This window comes from Trachemys scripta, chromosome 7 (assembly GCF_013100865.1).
Source record: "Trachemys scripta elegans isolate TJP31775 chromosome 7, CAS_Tse_1.0, whole genome shotgun sequence".
Lineage (NCBI taxonomy): Eukaryota > Metazoa > Chordata > Testudines > Emydidae > Trachemys > Trachemys scripta.
Window position 1 is genome coordinate 91,993,958 of NC_048304.1, and position 20,615 is coordinate 92,014,572.

Here is a 20,615-nt window from a genome sequence, read left to right on the forward strand (position 1 = left end):
AAATTAACAAATGTTACCGCTGTGTTCAGAACACTGTAAAGACCTGGTTCAATATCTTTTGCATCAAGCCCCTCTTGGTGTAAAAAGCAGTGCGTCCAAATAGTGCGAGGTGCAACATCTTTTATTTTTTGCACACCAGAATGCTTTCCAGTCACTGCTGCAGCTCCAGCAGTGCAGACCCCGATGCAATTAGTCCAGCTGATTTCTTCTGAAATCCTAAAATCATCTCACAGTTTTAAAATGTCGTGACTTTGTTGTTGTCTTGAGCTCTCTGAAAAACAAAAACTCTTCCTTTATTTCCTTATTCCACACATACCAAACTTAGGCAAGTAAATGGGACATTTTCAAAATGTCTGTGGATTCATCTAGTTGTATAGCAAAATCATTGTCATGCAGCCGATCAATACACTCTGAAACTATGTCTTCTGACATAGAAGTGATCTGTCGTGTGACAGTGTCATTTGATATCAGTATTTTTGTCAGTACCTTGGCCTTCTCCTCTCCAAACACTTCCTTTGTTATTTCAATAGCACACGCCATTATAAAGTCTCAGCAATGGTATGCAATTTTTTTGTTTTAGCAATTTTCTGTGCCACTATGTAGGATGAACTCAAAAACTTTTTATCGGCAGGAGTTGTGGATTTCATTACTGCTTTAGTACCAAGCAGTTCCTTGGCCTTTCACTCAAAAAAATAAATGGTGCTTATCCTTATAGATTTCATGCTTGTAACTGAATGTCTCTGTAATTTGGAGGGTTTCATTGGACAGTACTTGTGCACAAATTACACACTGCATTTGAGGTATATCTCCACTTCCAGAACAAATAAAGCCAAAATTCAAATAGCTGTCTTCATATTTCCAAAATTTTGATAGGTTAATAAGGGCTTTGTTCCTTACTCACATCACCTTCTTGGTGTTCTTCAGCCCTTTCAATGGTTGAACTTGAAGGAAGTTTGGTATCATTGCTCTGTGGGCTTTGTTGTTTTGAAGCTGATGGTCAAATTAAAAAGTTATCCATCGCTGATATTTATTGTTTACGCTTACAACAATTTCCCCTGTGCTGTGTAACTTGTTCTGCACCCACTGAAATAGTTCCTTTATATCCAGTAGGCTATGGAGCTATATAACCTGCAAGGCTGGTGTTAGACTCACTGGGGCTAGGGCAGAAACCAGGAGTGAGCCCTTGTATGCAAGGTTTCTGGGGGGCAGAGCCAGGGCTGGGATGGAAGGCATTGAGCCTGACCGACACGTTGAGTCTAAGTTATAGTTCAAAACGACAATTTTGAGTAGTGATATAGTGTTAGGATATTGGGGTTTTTTTTTATATATCTAGGCTGTTTTGTTATGAAAATATCACTCTTCTCAATTTGTATCTGTTCTACTGGATGCTTTGCACTCAATGACTATCTGATTTAATTCTGATGGGAGTGCTGTTAGATACTGGCCTTGCTTGGGACCCTTGGTGCTGCTTTGGCAGTGCCAAAACTACCCCAATGGAACAGCTGCGGATTCTCCTAGCATGGGGTGAAGGCCTAGATGGTACTATGCCAGTTCTAAGCCACCCCTTCCTTGCTGATGTTGCATAAGTATGTTGGAGACATGGCCAGAGTGTGCTCTGGTGGTCGCTGGTCAGCATAGCAGCCCCAGGGGCTGTTACAAGTAGATGAAGTTAGAGCATCCCGAGGGCTGCTCTAATTTATATTGGGGATGAGCCAATCCCTGACAGCTCCAATGATCCCCCCAAGCTGCAATCAGCAGAATTCTGATGCAGCTGAGGATTTGTCCATGATTTCTAATGTGGCTTCTTTAGTATGTCTGTATTAATTCCTACCTCAAACTATTCAGAAAAGAAACTGAAACTGTTATCTCTTAGAAGGCTCAGTTGGAAACTGAGCAAAGCTGTTTGGAGATGAATTTATTCTGAAGGAGGAAATGGGACAGCATGGGCCACCCCGAGCCAGAGAGCAATCTGATGTCCTTTTGTCAAATAACAGAGCAGCGTTTTCTAATTTTTTGACTCCTCGGCTCCTCCTTCAGGAAAATGAAACCAATCATGCTCATCTTTGATCCCACCACGTTAGCAGGGCAGCGGGAGCAAACTTGCACTGCCACTGTTCTGTGCTGCCCCCACCCCCCCAGCTAGTCCTTCACAACTAACCCCTGAGGGGCATTTGGGAAATGCTGTTATAGACCTGGGTTTAGGAAAATGTGTCCAGTTTTTAACTGATTTTAATGTGATGTTGCATGTCCTGCACTTGGATGGGCTAATCAGGAATGTAAAAAAGTAATTGATGTGCCTTGGTGCCAATTAGAGTTCCCAAAGACTGGATTGGGACATCCCATTAAGGAGCACAGGTTTGAACGAATGAGAACTCATATGTAACGTTTTATTTCTGAAGCTGTATACTTTACTGATGCTTATTCAGCCAACAAAACATGCAGATTTTTTGTTTTTCTTCAACAAATTGGTTTAAGAAGATTTTATTTGCAGTGTCTGACTTAACTGTACAGTGGCAATGAATCTAAACTAGTCAATTAGACACAAATTGCCTGGCCTAGCGGCAATATTTTTAAGCTGCTGCTGATTGCTATTTTAATTTCAAAAGGAAACTGTGGTTAAACGGTAACATAGGTATTTTTAGCATGAGGATCATGTTAACATGGTTAACAGATTTGAACAAAACAGAACCAGTGGTATATGCAGCTCTGCTTAGTACTTGGACATGCCATATATAGTCTTACATTTCCTCACCAAATGCTACTGTACCTTTATTTGGGACATCAGTTATTCAAAATGGCACATTATTGCGACATCTATACAATGAAGTCAGCTTGGATGACAACAATTTCTTCCTTTGTGAATTTTTACAGGCATTTTATGTTTCTCTACAGAACAATTAAAAGCTAGTTTTTAAGAGACCACCAGTTTGGTGGTCATAAAGGACAGACTCTTCAGGCAACAACCCATTTGTTAATCATTAAGATTTTTTAAGCTGACGCTGCGAAATGATGCTGGCCTCCTGCCACTGCACTGACCATTTCAAGCTGCAGACTGTTTTACTGTTTCTCTACTTGCGTAGGTGGTAGCAAAGGTTATGAGAAAGACATCATTTGCTAGTTATATTTCCTTATCAAATGTCTTCAGGGTTTGAAAGGCAGCACTGTAGTTAAATGTAGCTGCATTAACGTTTCCAAAGTAATGGCCATTTAAAATATTATATGCCCTAATATAGGCATATTTTTAATATGCAGAGTTTCCATTTGGGTAATATATTTAAGACTGCAACATAATATTTAGATACAGGATGACAATTTACTATTAGTGAGTGCAATTTCTAAATCACTGCAGCCCAGAATCATTTGCTGTAAACTTTATTACCTAAAGTTTGCGATACGTGAAAGATTTGAAAAAGGCGTATTTATTAAGTTATATACTCAAATAGGGGGAAAAGATATTAAAAAGAATGCCAATACAATGAGTTTTATGATGTTCCTAGTGGGTTTTGAAAGGTACTAGGTTTGTATACACATTCCATACATCCTATTGACAAATTTAATACACGTTCACTTTGTTACTATAAGACACTCCAGTACTTTTTCATAAAAGAATGTACATTACCTGGCTACAACATAACATGATCTGCTATAATCAATCTTTACTGTAAAGGAGATGAAACTGCTACACTTTTAAAACTGTTTTGTTTCTGTTTGGCAGAAAGGGAAACCTTACACTGAAAACTCTGCAGACTGAAAATATGCCATACTGTCCCCTCCTGGAGGAAGGGCAGGTGATAGTGTGGAAGAGATCGGAAGATGGTCTGTCAATCCCATAGGCTGGAAATCCTTGGGGAAGTATGGCCTGAATCTAATGGATCTTTGCCTTACACAGAAAGTGCTCCCCATACCATTTCCCAACACTGAGCAATATAGTTTGCTCAGTTCCTATGCTGCTAGTAGCCCTTCTGGTGGCTTTTATACAATTCTGTCCCATCCGATGGAGGATGAAGCTGTAGAGCAAGTTAATGTTGACCCTGCTAATAGAAACGTAAGCAGCTGTTTCCCACTAAGTGACAATGGGTTTCTGTTGGAGCATGTGCCCCCGAGACTCCACTCTCTAGGCCAGGTCCTCCCTGCTCCTCCCCCCAAATTCAGCTGGAGCTCTGCTCACATTTTTTGTTGTTGTTGTTACAGAGAGGCAGCTGGGAGCTATGAGAGTGGGGAAGCACACTACTTTTTTCTCCCATTCTCTGCCCCACCCCAATTGTAAAGCTAACAAAGAATTGCTGCTCCCTGTCACACCATACAGGGAAATATATAGCACTTACTTTCTCCAATAATGAGATGAATATGTCTTCAGCTTTTCTGTCTTTTTAAAGAAATAACATATTTGGAGATTTTTTTTGGTTTGAATTTCACAAACACCTACAAAATTTCAAAACAGTATTTTAGAGTTGCATTCTGTGTGATGCAAAGTTGAGAGACACCATTCCAGTTTCTTCAGTCTGGGTATATAGCCAATATCTAATCTTTGTAGGGCTATTGTCTACACTTATATTAGATACAGAAATCTGGTACTCATTTAGGTGAGAACAATCGTGTCCTTGGCTAACTTGAAAGTGTTTTTTAGCAGCCATGCAATATAATGTTATACCCTGATTTCAAATTTGGTTTATGTCTCATTAAAAAAAGCCTTTAAGAGTTTCTTTTTTAAAGATTTTCATAAAAAGTCTGCTCATTCACATAATTGAACCCTTCCCTTGTGTATATCCTAAATCCTTTAATCCATTCTATAATGTTAAAATGTCTAACAACAATTTTTTTCTTTAATAAAAACTGAATATACTTTGCAGTATTTGGCTTTAATATATGCTGCATAAATCAGCATGTAGCCTAATGCTGTTCAGTGGAAATTATTTTAATTCTTGGCATGTTATTGAGGAACTGAAACAAGGACTTTAGGTATTAGATTTCATATTTAAAGGCAGGGTTTTATTTAAAGACTTAACTCACTTTTGTTAAATCGTAATAAAAATATGGCCGGATGATATTTGAATTAACATTGTAATATTTAGTCAGGTTAATTGGTATCTGTATATTTTAAATGAATCTAAACCAGCTGAGAGTCATATTGTGTTCTATAGGTGCTGAAAACCCAAAAGGAATAGAACCATGGTATTACTAGCACACTCACTGTGGATTACTGCTTTATGGGTGAAATTCAGTCCAGTGCAAAGGGCTCTGAGACAAAGCTGGAGTCGGCACCATCATGTTGCGCGACGGACACTTGACAAAATTACCGTACTTAGTGACGAACATTGTGGGGGTTATGTCATTCAGTTGTTTTGTTTTTTTTCAGTTCAACGTTTTTTGAAAAATTACCACAGACCTCAAAATTTTTACTATGGACATATTGCTGACCCCTGCACAAAGGAGGAGATCCTTGGGTCATGTCAACTGTCCATAGTTCCATTAGTCAATGGAGCTATAATAGTTAAGAGCTAAAGATCTATGCCAGAGCCTTCTACACCATTTTAGGTACACTACATTTTGTGTGTGTTAGGTACACTGTAATGTACCATACTCTGAATGAGAATTTTCCTGTAGTTTAGCACATCTGCAGGTTTAAGCTCTTTTTGGAAATCTTAGTAGTAGTAAATCTTAGTTTAGAATGGGAGTTCACAGAGAAGCAGGCCCATTGGATCAAGTTTATAAATCTGAAGAAGCAGGCTATATGATCCACTTTGCAAGGGCCACTGCAAACATTTCCTTACGGTTGCATCATCATCTACACAGGGGAGGAAAAAAACATGGAGGGGTGATTTAACATGGTAGTTTCCATCAGATTTTCTGGGTTGTGGGAGGCTTGTTTCCTTGCAGAGCAGACAAGAGTAGGACTCACCAATCCCGCTGATTCCTCAGATCTAAAGGGGTTTTCAGTAGCTCTCAGGCCATCCATGGAGGGTAGAGAGATACACAGAGCCCCAAGAAACTGGCTAACTAATCAGTGCTAGGTAAAAGGCCAGCTGAGGATACTTCATATATAATTTTGTAAATGACAGGGAACATACAAGACTTGCTTTTCATAACTCTGATTACATTGTACGGTTATTATCTTACTGTAGGCACAGCGTGTAATGACACCTGTAGTTAAGGTTGCCTTAAACTTTCCATCATAAAACCCTGTTTTCACTTGTTTATAATTTATAACCTTAGTTCCCATTGAAATAAATGGGAGCTGCAAGTGCTCAGCACCTTTGAAAGCCAGACCACTTCTCTATTCGCGTAGCTGAAGTTGCGTATCTTGGATCGATCTCCTCTCCCCCCCCCCAGTGTAGACCAGCCCTTGGTGCCTAAATGTGGACTTAAGAGCCTAACTGAAGGCATTTAGGTTTGGAAATGTTGATTAATAATAATAATGTCACCTTTTCCCTCCATGTACATATTAATTACTCCCAATTCATACTATGCACTTTTTGTATCAACTTGGGCCACTTTTATTTCCTATCTCAAAGTGGACAGCTCTAGGTCTGAATCTTTTCACCATTCATGCTAAGATGTGAAAGCACATTACTTATATAATCTTAATTATAAAATGCTTAGCAAATTACTTTTACATCTACTGTAGCGTGACTCAAGCCGAACAACAAAATGAGTTTTTTCAGGCATGACGTGACACCAGTAGAAATGGCCCTGACAGCCTTTCAAAGCCAGAAATAGAAAAATGTTGGCTTATCGGGCACTTTTTTGTCTCTGATAAGATATTACTGATAATCCTGATTTATGAGTTGCAAATCCTCACTGGTTGTTGTGATCGAGGCACCTGAAGGTACAGTGTAGAAGATGGGCCACTTGGAGGCCTGCCCATAGGTTCTCTCTTCAGAATAAGATCTTCCCAAGCTTTTTTTATTGTTAACAACTTGGTATATTGCACGTCATACTACAGTGCTAGTAACATATGCCCGTGTCATGGGGAACCTTGCCTAGAATTCCATCCTGTAGCAGAACAGGTGAACCTGCCTCAGTTTCCCTTTCTTCTGGTCCCCAGTAACTCCATCCAGGCTTTCTCTTGACTCAGTAATACCCCTCCCCCCTTGGGGACAGTTTATTACAAAAACATAATTCAAAGAAGCCATAACAGAAGTACCCAAACATAGTCTATTTCTCACCACCAGTGTATCTAGTCCTTAAAGTCCCACATGCTCTAATCTGTTGACATAGCACATACCATGCTCCAGGGCCTGCTGCCACACATGGGCTTTTCTTCAGCCCGCATCTGTCCTTTTACCAAGACAACCACTCCAGCTCTTCCAGCTGGAGTGCAATCCCATTCCTGCCAGCAGGCACCCTCCCCACCCCCGCCCCACCGCCGCCCCCATAGCTTCTCTGCTGGGAGTTCATCTTCATCAGAGGAGCATTCCTCACTCTCCCTGGCTCTCAGCCCTCTGGTTCCAGTTATCCAGCATGGAGATGTCAGAGGGCAAGTCCCTCCACTGCTCCCCTGCTTTCAGCCCTCTCTGGCCCTTGGCTCTCTGGCTTTGAAGGCAGCAGGCAACTCCCTTTGGTGCTCTTTGGCCTTCAGCCCTCTGGCCCTGACTCTCTGGCTTGTAGTGATCAGCCAGCAAACCCCTCTAGCTGCTCTTGCCTTCAGTATTCACCGAGGAGCCTCCTACAGCTTCCTTCAGAGACCTCCTCTAGTCTTCTTGCCTCTGGCACTTCTGACCTGCCAATATCTCATTCCCAGGCAGCTGTCATCTGCCCTTTTCCTAACTAACCTAGGGAGCTCTCGCTTCCCTTTTTTTGACAGACTCCAACTCACCAAGTATGTCATTTATATGGCCCAATTAGGAAGCTGCTGATGAGTCACAGATTCACTGGCTTCTTCCCTCTTAAAGGGCCAGTGCTACCCTGTGACACCATGGAATTATAACCTTCAGATTGAGCAGTAACTAGCACTATAAAAATGTCAGATTAAACAAATAACTACTGTAGAGAGTACATATGCAAATCAGGAGAGGATGGATGGATAGATCACAGAAAATGCCTTTTTATAGGACTCATAGGATACAGACAGAAGAGAAGAAAATAAGGGGTATGGATGACAATATAAATACCACAAAGGTACAAAGAACTTATTTAGAGTTTCTTATGTTTCTCAGTATTTTCCATTCAGCCAGCCATGTGACTAAATTCAGGACTCACTGGATTCTGTTCCTAGCACAGTCCCTGGGATAGCAGATCCACCTAAATAGTTAGTCAAATGGGGTAAAGCACCGATATATGAAATTACTTATAAAACTATGGCCTCTTAGGCTGTACAGGCATGAATGACCTTGGACAACAATGGTTCAGATAGATCTGCTTCTGAAATAGCAGAAAAAAAGTCCCAACCATTATAGCTCTATGCTGTGCTTTACACAACATTTGTGAGAACAAGCAGGAAAGCCTTACTGATGGATGAGAGGCTGAGGTGCAGAGACTTGCTTGGCGTTTCAACCAGCCAACAAGGCATCCTATAGAAAACACAAACACTCAGGGGAATGCTGTCGGGGTGTTTATTGTTCATATTTTGAGTCTCCTGCCTGAACATGTTAGCTTGTGGAGTGTGTCTTGGGATGCAGTCATTGCAAGCATTGTCTAGTGTGTGTGGGTGGTTGAAGTTTAACATTCCTTATGTGCTTTTTGTAAAACTCTATCAATTATTTCAGCTTTGTCCACAGGAGTTTGTGTTACATCTATTATGAGTCATCATCACATTTATTGTAAATGGTTTTATTGTGTAAGGACAGTAAAAAACAATGATAAAGTTTTAAAGGAAACTACTGGAAAATAATATCTTTGTATCTGGAAATGCATATAACTAACCAATCTTCTTAAGTAACCAACATAAACCTTTAAAAAGCAACAGAGGGTCCTGTGGCACCTTTGAGACTAACAGAAGTACTGGGAGCATAAGCTTTCGTGGGTAAGAACCTCACTTCTTCAGATGCAAGTAATGGAAATCTCCAGAAGCAGGTATATATCAGTGTGGAGATAACGAGGTTAGTTCAATCAGGGAGGGTGCGGTGCTCTGCTAGCAGTTGAGGTGTGAACACCAAGGGAGGAGAAACTGTTTCTGTAGTTGGATAGCCATTCACAGTCTTTGTTTAATCCTGATCTGATGGTGTCAAATTTGCAAATGAACTGGAGCTCAGCAGTTTCTCTTTGGAGTCTGGTCCTGAAGTTTTTTTGCTGTAAGATGGCTACCAACTGCACCATCTACTCAGGACACTCCCTACACTAACACAGGAACAAATCAACATACCCTTAGAGCCCCGACCAGGGTTATTCAATCTACTACCTAAGATCCACAAACCTGGAAATCCTGGACGCCCCATCATCTCGGGCATTGGCACTCTCACTGAAGGACTGTCTGGATATGTGGACTCCCTACTCAGACCCTACGCCACCAGCACTCCCAGCTATCTCCGTGACACCACAGATTTCCTGAGAAAACTACAATGCATTGGTGACCTCCCAGAAAACACCATCCTAGCCACCATGGATGTAGAGGCTCTCTACACAAACATCCCACATACAGATGGAATACAAGCTGTCAGGAACAATATCCCTGATGATGACACAGCACAACTTATTGCTGAGCTCTGTGACTTTATCCTCACGCACAATTATTTCAAATTTGGTGACAATATATACCTCCAGACCAGTGGCACCGCTATGGGCACACGCATGGCCCCACAATATGCCAACATTTTTATGGCTGACCTGGAACAACGCTTCCTCAGCTCTCGTCCACTCATGCCCCTTCTCTACCTACGCTATATTGATGACATCTTCATCATCTGGACCCATGGGAAGGAGGCCCTGGAAGAATTCCACCATGCTTTCAACAGCTTCCACCCCACCATCAACCTCAGTCTGGACCAATCTACACGGGAGGTCCACTTCCTGGACACCACCGTACAAATAAGCGATGGCCACATTAACACCACCCTATACCGAAAACCCACCGACCGCTACGCTTACCTTCATGCCTCCAGCTTCCACCCCGGTCACACCACACGATCCATCGTCTACAGCCAAGCACTGAGGTACAATCGCATCTGCTCCAACCCCTCAGACAGAGACCAACACCTACAAGATCTTCACCAAGCATTCTCAAAACTACGATACCCACACAAGGAAATAAAGAAACAAATCAACAGAGCCAGACGTGTACCCAGAAGCCTCCTGCTACAAGACAGGCCCAGAAGAGAAACCAACAGAATTCCACTGGCCATCACCTACAGTCCTCAGCTTAAACCTCTCCAACGCATCATCAGTGATCTACAACCCATCCTGGACAATGATCCCTCACTTTCACAGACCTTGGGAGGCAGGCCAGTCCTCGCCCACAGACAACCTGCCAACCTTAAGCATATTCTCACCAGCAACCACGCACCGCACCATAACAACTCTAACTCAGGAACCAACCCATGCAACAAACCTCGATGCCAACTCTGCCCACATATCTACACCAGCAACACCATCACTGGACCTAACCAGATCAGCTACAACATCACCGGCTCATTCACCTGCACGTCCACCAATGTTATATATGCCATCATATGCCAGCAATGCCCCTCTGCTATGTACATTGGCCAAACTGGACAGTCACTACGCAAGAGGATAAATGGACACAAGTCAGATATCAGGAATGGCAATATACAAAAACCTGTAGGAGAACACTTCAACCTCCCTGGCCACACAATAGCAGATGTAAAGGTAGCCATCTTACAGCAAAAAAACTTCAGGACCAGACTCCAAAGAGAAACTGCCGAGCTCCAGTTCATTTGCAAATTTGACACCATCAGATCAGGATTAAACAAAGACCGTGAATGGCTATCCAACTACAGAAACAGTTTCTCCTCCCTTGGTGTTCACACCTCAACTGCTAGCAGAGCACCTCACCCTCCCTGATTGAACTAACCTCGTTATCTCCACACTGATATATACCTGCCTCTGGAGATTTCCATTACTTGCATCTGAAGAAGTGAGGTTCTTACCCACGAAAGCTTATGCTCCCAATACTTCTGTTAGTCTCAAAGGTGCCACAGGACCCTCTGTTGCTTTTTACAGATTCAGACTAACACGGCTACCCTTCTGATACTCAACACAAACCTTTTAATTTCTGCAACAGAGCAAACAAAACTCAAAATGCAACAGTAAAGTATTTCAAATAGAACAATTTAGGATGGGGCAGGTGCATTAAATTAAAGGCAAGTATCCATCTTTCCTCTGGATCTTCTTGCCTGCGTGGGTTCTCGGGTGTTGCAAGGTTCAAAAGAGCTAAGACTCCCAGGTGCAAATGTTCTTGCATCTTGACCTGGATCTGAGAGATGAATAGGAACCACTGGGAGCAGTGCTGCAGGGATGCATAAGTTATGAGTTGCTGCTGGTCCCAATAGCCAGTGTTGTGCAGGAGCTGAAGGACATGGCTGGGTCCCAAATTATGGGAATGCAGAGTCTGCTGGCATAACAGGAACATGTTTAGCAAGAGGGCATTCTGGCTCAGGATAGCATCCATGAATTGCCTCTGCATCACTCTATCTTTTTCCATACTCCCCTTTGAATGGTGATGCTGTCCTTGGCCACAACTATGCTTTCCCTGGCCACTGTGACACTGTCCTTAGCCACTGTCACTATCTCCTGGGAGAGCTGCATTTCTTTATCCCTTGGGTCTTCATGTACAGCCTCCACCTCTCAGCCAGTCTGGTTCTCCTCTGTGACGCTGCCATGAGTTTTGCAAACATCTTATCATGAGTGTCCCTTTTTCTCCCGCCCTCACGTTGGCCAGCCTGTCAGAAGTATATAGAGGCCATGTCCTTGATGGTCTGGCTGTTGCAGGTACTGTGGGAGTAGAGGGAAAATGTTGTTTGTTTGTTCATATCCCAGATAGTATGGGTTTTTTTTTTTTTTTTAGTATGTATAGGTATACTTTACCTCCCTGTTTCTGACAGTGTGAAGCATCAGATGCTTCAGAGACAATGAACAGAACAGGGCAATGTTGAGTGATCCATCCCCTGTAGTCCAGTCCCAGTTTTTGGCAGTTGGAGATTACGAATACCTGGAGCAAGAGGTTGCATTCCTAATCATCTTGGCTAACAGCTATTGATGGACCTATCCTCCATGAATTTCTCTAACTCTTTTTTGAACCTAGTTGTACTTTTGGCCTTCACAACATTCCATGGCAACGAGTTCCCAGGTTGACTGTGTGTTGTGTGAAGAACTGCCTTATACTTGTTTTAAACCTACTGCCTTTTAACTTCACTGGGTGAAGAACCTAGTTCTTGTGTTATGTGAAAGGGATAAATAATGCTTTCTTATTCACTTCCTCCATACCATTCATGATTTTATAGACCCCTATCATATCACCCCTTACTTGTCTCTCTTCTAAACTGAACAGTCCCAGGCTGTTTAATCTCTCCTCGTATGAAAACTGTTTCATATCCCTAATCATTTTTGTTGCCCTTCTCTGTACATTTTCCAATTCTAATATATCTTTTCTGAGATGAGGTGACCAGAACAGCTTGCGGTATTCAAGTTGTGGGCGTACTAAGGATAGTGGCATTATGATATTTTCTGTCTTATTCTCTGTCCCTTTCCTAATGGTTCCTAACATTCTATTAGCTTTTTTGACTGCCGTTGCATGTTCAGTGGATGTTTTCAGGAAACTACCCATAATGACTCCAAGATCTTTCTTGAGTGGTAACAGCTAATTTTGACCCCATCATTTTGTATGTATAGCTGGATTATTTTGCATTTACCAACATTTAATTTCATCTGCCATTCTGTCACCCAGTCAACCAGTTTAGTGAGATCCCTTTGTAACTTTTCATAGTCAGCTTTGGACTTAACTATCTTCAGTAATTTTGTATTGTCTGCAAGTGTTGTCATCTCACTGTTCACCCCCTTTTCCAGGTAATTTATAAATATGCTGAACAGCATAAGTCCCAGTACAGATTCTTGGGGGACCCTGCTATTTACCTCTCTCCATTGTGAAAACTGACCATTTATTCCTACCCTTTATTCCTACCCTTCCTATCTTTTAACCAATTACCGATCCATGACAGGACTCTTCCTCTTATTCCATGACTCCTTACTTTGCTTAAGAGCCTCTGGTGAGTGACCTTGTCAAAAGTACAAGTACACTATTGACTGGATCACCCTTGTCCACATACTTGCTGATTCCCTCAAAGGATTCTAATGAGTTGGTGAAACATGATTTCCCTTTACAAAAGCCATGTTGACTCTTCCCCAACATCTTGTGTTTATATATATGTGCCTGAATACTTTGATCTTTACTATAGTTTCAATCAATTTACCTGGTGCTGAAGTTAGGGTTACTGAGGTGTATTTGCCAGGATTGCCTCTGAAGCCTTTTTTCAAAATAGGTGTTACATTAAGTATCTTCCAGTCATCTGGTACAGAGGCTGATTTAAGCAATAAGTTATGAAATTGCAGAACTGCTAACTGTGGTATATATCTGAATTCCCGCAGAACTCTTGGGTGAATACCATCTGGTCCTGGTGACTTATTATTATTAAATTTATCAATTTGTTCCAAAAGCTCCTCTATTGACACCTGAATCTGAGACATTTCCTCAGATCCGATGAAGTGGGCTGTGGCCCAAGAAAGCTTATGTTCAAATAAATTTGTTAGTCTCTAAGGTGCCACAAGTACTCCTGTTCTTTTTTCCTCAGATCTGCCACCTAAAAAGAATGACTCAGATGTGGGGATCTCCCGCATAAGCTCTGCAGTAAAACCTGATGCTAAGAATTCATTTAGCTTCTCTGCAATGGCCGAGTCTTCCTTGAGTGCTCCTTTAGCACCTTTATCATCCAGTAGCTCCACTGACTGTTTGGCAGGCTTCCTGCTTCTGAAGTATTTTTTTAAAAACTGCTGTTAATTTTTGTGTCCTTATGTAGTTGTTCTTTGAATTCTTTCTTGGCCTGCCTTATTATACTTTTACACTTGACTTGCCATAGTTTATGCTCCTTTCTAGTTTCTTCACTAGAATTTGACTTCCAGTTTTTTAAAGGATGTTCTATTTTTTTTCTTTAACCACCTCTTTTACTCTGTTGTTTAGCCATGGAGGCATTTTTTTTTTTGGTCTTCTTATGGCTGGTTTTTTATATTTGGGGTATACATTTAGTTTGAGCCTCTATTATGGTGTTTTAAAATAGCCTCCATGCAGTTTGCAGGCATTTCACCCTTGTGACTGTTCCTTTTAATTTCCATTTAACTAGCCGCCTCATTTTTGTGCAGTTCCCATTTTTTAAATTAAATGCTACTATGGTGTGTTCCTTTGGCATTTTTCTCCTTACAACGATGTTACATTTAATTAGATTATGGTCACTATTGCAGAGTTGTTAATCTATATTCACTTCTTGGACCTGATCCTGTGCCCCATTTAGGACTAAATCAAGCAGTATTGTGTGTGGTCTTGACTGGCATGGAATGTACATGTATACCTCATGTAAACTACGAAAACTAATCAAATTTCGTTTCCTGTAAGCACTGTCTCAATTAACGGTTGAATTTTGCACAGATGAATGCTTTCATTATTAGAATCTGCTGGGGAGGAGTCAGGTGGGGCACTGACTGTGACTGCGCCATGTTAGCAGTGCCATTTTGAAATAGCAAAAAGGGTGAGTGGGAGAGAGGCGGGAGCTCCTAGCTCACATCCACCTTCAATCATAATAGATAATAAATTATGAACATAGGTACTTACATGTCAAAGTTCTCTCCAGAGGATCTGACTCTTTGGTCCTGGCTTGGGTTTCTGGCTGGGAGTCAGGCTCAGCCGATGTAGAGTAGGAATAGGGGTCTACTGTATCAGGGCAGGACTGGGGCCGGCTTTGCAGCTTGGTTGTGGTCAGGTTCCTGAGTCCCAAAAAGATTCTGTCTCTTGTGGGACAGCTCCTTTCCAGCATCCTCCTGATCATCCTCGGATGGGTCTAGCTGATCTTCAGTGGGCGAGAGACTATAGGCAGCAGGCTTCGACGCTGTCTGGGCTGGGTTGTACTGTAATTGTGCAGAATCATGTCCAGTTAATCAAAAAAATGGAAAGACCCCATGTCCCCTACCGGCTTGTTTCCTTTTATCCCTCATTTCAATGTACTTTCTCCTGAGCTGCTTGCTCTTTATCTCGCACTGGTCAGCATCCTGGTGATGACCCCTTGGCAAAGTCCACTAAAGGGTCCTTATTCCTGTGGCTTGCCACAAGATCTTCTTGTACCAACACTTCTCCCTAGATGGCGATGAGATCCAGGGTTTTGACATGGCTCCATATAGCAGCAGAAGGTATGTTGGGGGGGCTTCTGGATTGCAATTGTTGTTGTACTGCCAGAATAATGATAGACTGGGATCCAGGAGCAAATGGGCAAGACCTGGTTCTGTGCCACCTTTTAAACAGGGAGAAGAGCTATCCTGGAAACTTGATACCAGAGCAAGGAGAGCATAAACTAAATGGACAGGTCAGTAACAGTCAACCTGCAGAGCACTGTGAGATAGCTGTTGGAAGTATGCAAATAGTGGGGGACAGCAATTGTGTGCACATGAGCCAACGACCAAACTAATTCAATTGAAAGCAAACCTAGTCGACTTTGCAACAAGATTCCAGAGTTCCTGATAAATGCAGTGTTAGTGCACGGTAATGAGTGTATGCAAATGTTATCAAACAGGATTAATTTGATTTAATCTGGTTTAAGACCCCTGTGTAGACAAGCTCCTAGTGGCCAAGAGGGCAGTCCTTGGGAAATGAAATCTGTCCCTCCCACACACACACTTTGATTGGTAAAGCAAGCTATCCAGTATAGGTCTATGTGATGGGGCGTCTGCCCCACACTGGTGGAGAAAGGGTTAAAAGCAGCCCTCAGGAGGCTGCACAGAAGACAGCCAATCAGAGAGGGGCTGCAATCAGCAGCCAATCAGAGCAGAGCAAGCCCATATATAAAGAGAGCTGCAGGACAGAGGTGGCAGTTCTCTCTTGGGAGCTAAGGGAGAAAGGACTGGGTCCCTGAAGGGCTGAGGGAACCACCAGCACCCTGGACAGAGCAGTGCTGGGCTGGGTCAGGGGAGCAAGAGGGAGTCCAGCCTGACTGGCTGGAAGACTGAAGCCCTGACACAGGAGCAGAGGTGCTAGGAAACAGATGGCAGGGGTTGAAGGAGATGCAGCGCATGGCTAGCACCTAGAGGGTCCCTTGGTCAGGACTTGGAGTCTCCTTGCCCCTCATCCCCACTTGCCACTGAAGGGAGTGCCCAGTGAAGGTCTGCAGTTTGAGGCAAGTGGCTAGAACCTTGGGCTGCAGTTGGCCATGGAGGTGAGTGGCTGGACAGAGGACTGCTGTTCCCCTGGAAGTGGGGGAGACCAGAATGGGGCATGGCTGGAGGGCTGTGTCCTGAAAGGATGCTGTGATCGTTGAGGTGACGTGGGTCCGGAGCAGAAGTGACGGTGGTGAGACACCACTGGAGGGGGATGCCCTGTGAAAAGACTGAGCTAATTCCCAGAATGACCAGCAGGAGGCGCCACGGTGGTGAGTTGAAACCATGCCAGTCTGATGGAATAACTGGCAGTAGGCAAGGGAAATATCTGGGATCAGATGGAAGTATTAAATGACATTTTATTTTGGAGCCTTTATCTGACTTTATTGCCTAAGTATTCATTTTTATTCTGTTTATAACTGGCACAAGCTAGTTCTTTCTGATGCCAACATTGGCTATGAAACAATGTGAAACAATGTTAAGTGAATCCAATTTCCCCATAAGAATGAATGCAAATGGGGGGGGGGAGTTTAAGGTTCCAGGGAATTTTTTTTTGCCATATCGTACAAACAGTAGATAATGTTTTCACCTCTCTTAGCCAGAAGGCCGAGTTGGGAGGTGTCCCTGTCTTGCCCCACACAGGCATAAACCACTCTCACTGGAGACAATGAGGCAGGCAAGGAGGCTGAAGGTGCTGTAGGCTAGGAGAAGCACATTGCGCAGCGGCAGCTTCCCCTACTCTGCAAGCACTAGGCGCAGGAGCCTCAACCCTCGGCCCTCCCATTCTACCCCTTCCCTCAAGCCCCCACCCTTAACCTGCCTCATCTTACCCCTTCCTTCCTCCCCCTTTACTCTGCATGCCGCGTCCTCGCTCCTCTCCCCTCCCTCCCCTGCCTCCTGCCCACGGCAATCAGCTGGCTTGCGACATTCAGGGGGCAGGAAGGAGGGGGGAGGAGTGAGGACTCGGCGCGCAGGCTCCCTCCTCCTTCCCCCCCTGCCCGCAGCAATCAACTGGGGAGGGAGGAGGAGCCTGTGCGCTGAGTCCTTGTTCCTCCTCCCTCCTGAATGCCGCAAGCCAGCTGATTGACAAGGGCAGCAGGTGCGGGGAGGAGGGGGAAGGCGCTGATTCGTGGGGTCTGCAGGTGGGAGGTGCTGTGGGGGGCATAGGGAACTGGTAGTGGGGCTGCCAGCTGTGGACAAAGCAGGCAGCCAAACGACGTTATAGCGAAGCATTGCACAACTTTAAATGGAGCATGTTCTTTAATTGAACAGGATTGAAACAACGTTAAGCGAGAGGACATTAAGTGGGGAGTTACTGTAGGTGTTTTTATTAAAGAGGTCACAGGTACGGTCAACAACTCCTAGAACATTAAAGCAGAGGACCTAGTCAGGGAGAGGTTTCCACCTTCCTTTGTTCATGTAGTAGAACAGCTGTAAATTATATCTATATTTTAGTCATGAGGTGAAATCATGTTAAATGGATGCTGGTTCACTGCATAATAATAGGAATATTAGTAGGTTGCTTTAGCCATCTAAGAAGAATAGGTCATTTTTTTTCTTAATGTTTTGGGTAGAATTAAATTGCATGGTACAATGATGTACGTAAAGAGCTTTGTTTCACTGTTCCTCTAGTTTAGTTTTGACTGAGTCTGACTCTACATTGTCTCACTCTTGCTGTACCATTTATTAGAACCACTTTTTCTAAATCTCTTATGCTGCAGTAAACCTGGCTCTATTTATTAGCACCGAAGACCAGACTAATACATTCTTGGCATGACGATCCGCCATATACTTCCTTGGATGCTAATTTTGTTGAACTGGACTGAGAGAGAACACTGACACTGTTACAGTTAATCACTCAGCATATGACAAGTCACAGCTGAAGTCATAAAGACTGTGTGAACTATTTATTGAAAAACGTGAACCATATTGCGTTTATGGCTTTTACAATACCCTAAGTAGATATGGCAACTACTTACTACAAAATATTTAGGTCACATACTTACAGGGCTAGTTGTATAGCTATAACTACATAACTATGAATATGGTTTGAGTGTGTAGTGTTGTTAATATACAAAGAATAACTCGCTCTGCAGTGGGGAAGGAAGCTAGCATGACAAGCTTTCACTGCCTGTACCATGGGGAGCTGGGACCAGGAGAAAAGAGAGAAGCAGAGTGGTGCCAACCCCAGTAGAGTCAAACAGGAGTGATACGAACTCCAAGGTTGGACACTGGCTGGCTAGCCCTGTCATAAAGACACAAGGGGCAAGAGAGAGAGATGAGTCTCAAGCAATTGGCTTCCCAGTTTGACAAATTTTGTCAGGCAAGATGGCCTTATGATCTGTAAGATTATCTGAGACTCCCATGAGATAGAGATTATATATCATCACATAACATACCATACTTTCCAACACATACAAAGAAGAATATACAACAAACCTTACTTTAAATGTGAAAGCAAAGTCAAATTTTGATAATAAGAAAGCTATCTGTGATAAGTGAGGGAACGGCACTGAGAACATGTAATTGCAATATTGACATGTTAGCAAATATCTGTGAGAAGTCAGGGCAGAGAGAAGCACAGGACCAGATGCTGTTAGCAACTGTGGCAGAAAAATAAAGATCAGTACCCAAGACATTGTCCTAATTCTCCCAGAATGAAGGTCCTGTGATCAGCATGTTCAGTATTTACACCTTAATGGTAGGCAAGAAGTTACTCACCTTGTGCAGTAATGATGTGTGTCCCTGTGGGTACTCCACTGTAGGTGCGCTGCTGATCGGAGAACTTCGGCAGCAGTGTCAGATAGGGCCTGCACATGTGCTGTCTCTCCTCGTGCTGCACCATGAGGCTAGCCAGCACAGGGACTCTGGTATGTCTGATGTAAGGAAGTCCCTGACATGGTGGGATTCTGCTGGTACCGATCATCCCAGTGTCAGTGCCAGGGAGAATGTGGATCTTGCTCGTACCAGTCACTCTGGTGCTGGATAAGGCGTCGGTGACAGTACCGATGCAGACTTGCACAGCAGCAGCACCTAAGTGGAGTGCTTCCTCTTGTCTCTTGGTGTAGATGACTTGGTGCCCATCTCCATCGGACCCGTGGGCATGTAAGCGATACCGGCTGCTCTGGGTCTCCATGAGCCATGGATGTCGGACCTAGATTGTCTCTGTGCCAAAGATACCAAGTGAGATGGAGACTGCTTACGGGTATCTTGGGGCTCACTATGAGGATTTCACGCTCTCTTCTTAGATGACTTGTGAGAGGAGTCAGCAATTGGTTTCTTCCCCAAGGCTCTCTATATCTAAGGACTGTGGATTGAAGACTCATGTCTGCCAAGTGACTGGTGGCGCAGGTCCTGGGAGGATCTCAAAGCTGCCTCTATGAAGATGATCTTCTGTTGGAGCTCTCTGTCCTTACGAGATTCACACTTTTGTTGGATGCGGCCTGCCCCAAGGCAGCAAGTGCAGTGGGAGTGCTTGTCTGCAATCGGGATTGCCTCCTTGCAAGTGAAGCACTCCTTGAACCCCAGTGAACTGGGCATACCTCTTTGGGGGAGAGGGTCCCCAATGAGGAAGAAGAAGCAGGAAAAAATTTTTTTTTCTAGGAGAAAGAAAAAAGGGATAAAGAATAAACTACAACTACACTAAGTTAAGAGGACAACTAAGTATCTAACTGTGAATAGAGTGATGATCCTAATGGACTGCGAGGAGCTCTGTCTCTGGCTAGGGGTGGTTGAGAAGGAACTGAGGGGGTTAGCCAGCGCGTGCTGGCTAGCCTTGTGGCACAGCACGAGGAGAGACAGTGCATGTGTGGGCCTAATGGACACTGCTACTGAAGTTCTCCAATCAGTAGTACAGGGACGCAAGCACACCTAGAATGAACCATCAATAGGGACACTACTCAAAGATGATTTATATTTCCTCACTCTATTTGCAAAAGTTCACTCAATCAGAAGAAAATACATAAAAAATTTGCTTGAACTTTAAGCAATCTGCTTTATCTTTTACTGCACAATATTGCTTTGGACTTCATTGTTCCTTATTGCAGGAACAAAAATACTCCTACATGTTGCTCCGTATGTCACAATACTGCTGCAGAAGTGAATAACCATAATTAATACTACATTTCTGAAAATTTGGGATGGGAGAGAAGAGCAAGAACTGAAGGGAAACTGGCTTGGTTTTTCATGCTTGATTCTGAACTTTCATTTCATGGAAAAATTAACAGTTCATTAATATATTTTAACTTGTTAGTGAATATTGAGGCATTGAGAAGTTTCACATGCTTTTAATCCTGCCAATAAATAATGAAGAA

At 43.2% G+C, this 20,615-nt stretch overlaps 1 protein-coding gene and 1 long non-coding RNA gene across 8 annotated transcripts in view; both read right to left on the reverse strand.

Annotated features, from left to right (window-relative positions):
* The window catches only part of RNLS (renalase, FAD dependent amine oxidase), a 137,180-nt gene that overhangs the window by 50,356 nt on the left and 66,209 nt on the right, over positions 1–20,615 (reverse strand). The gene's annotated exons all lie outside the window — the stretch shown is intronic.
* Positions 8,820–20,094, reverse strand: LOC117879962. Its single transcript, XR_004646455.1, has 4 exons — positions 19,024–20,094; positions 14,771–15,063; positions 11,158–11,886; positions 8,820–8,889 (listed from the first exon to the last, which is right to left on the reverse strand). It is a non-coding gene; the product is annotated as an uncharacterized LOC117879962 (long non-coding RNA).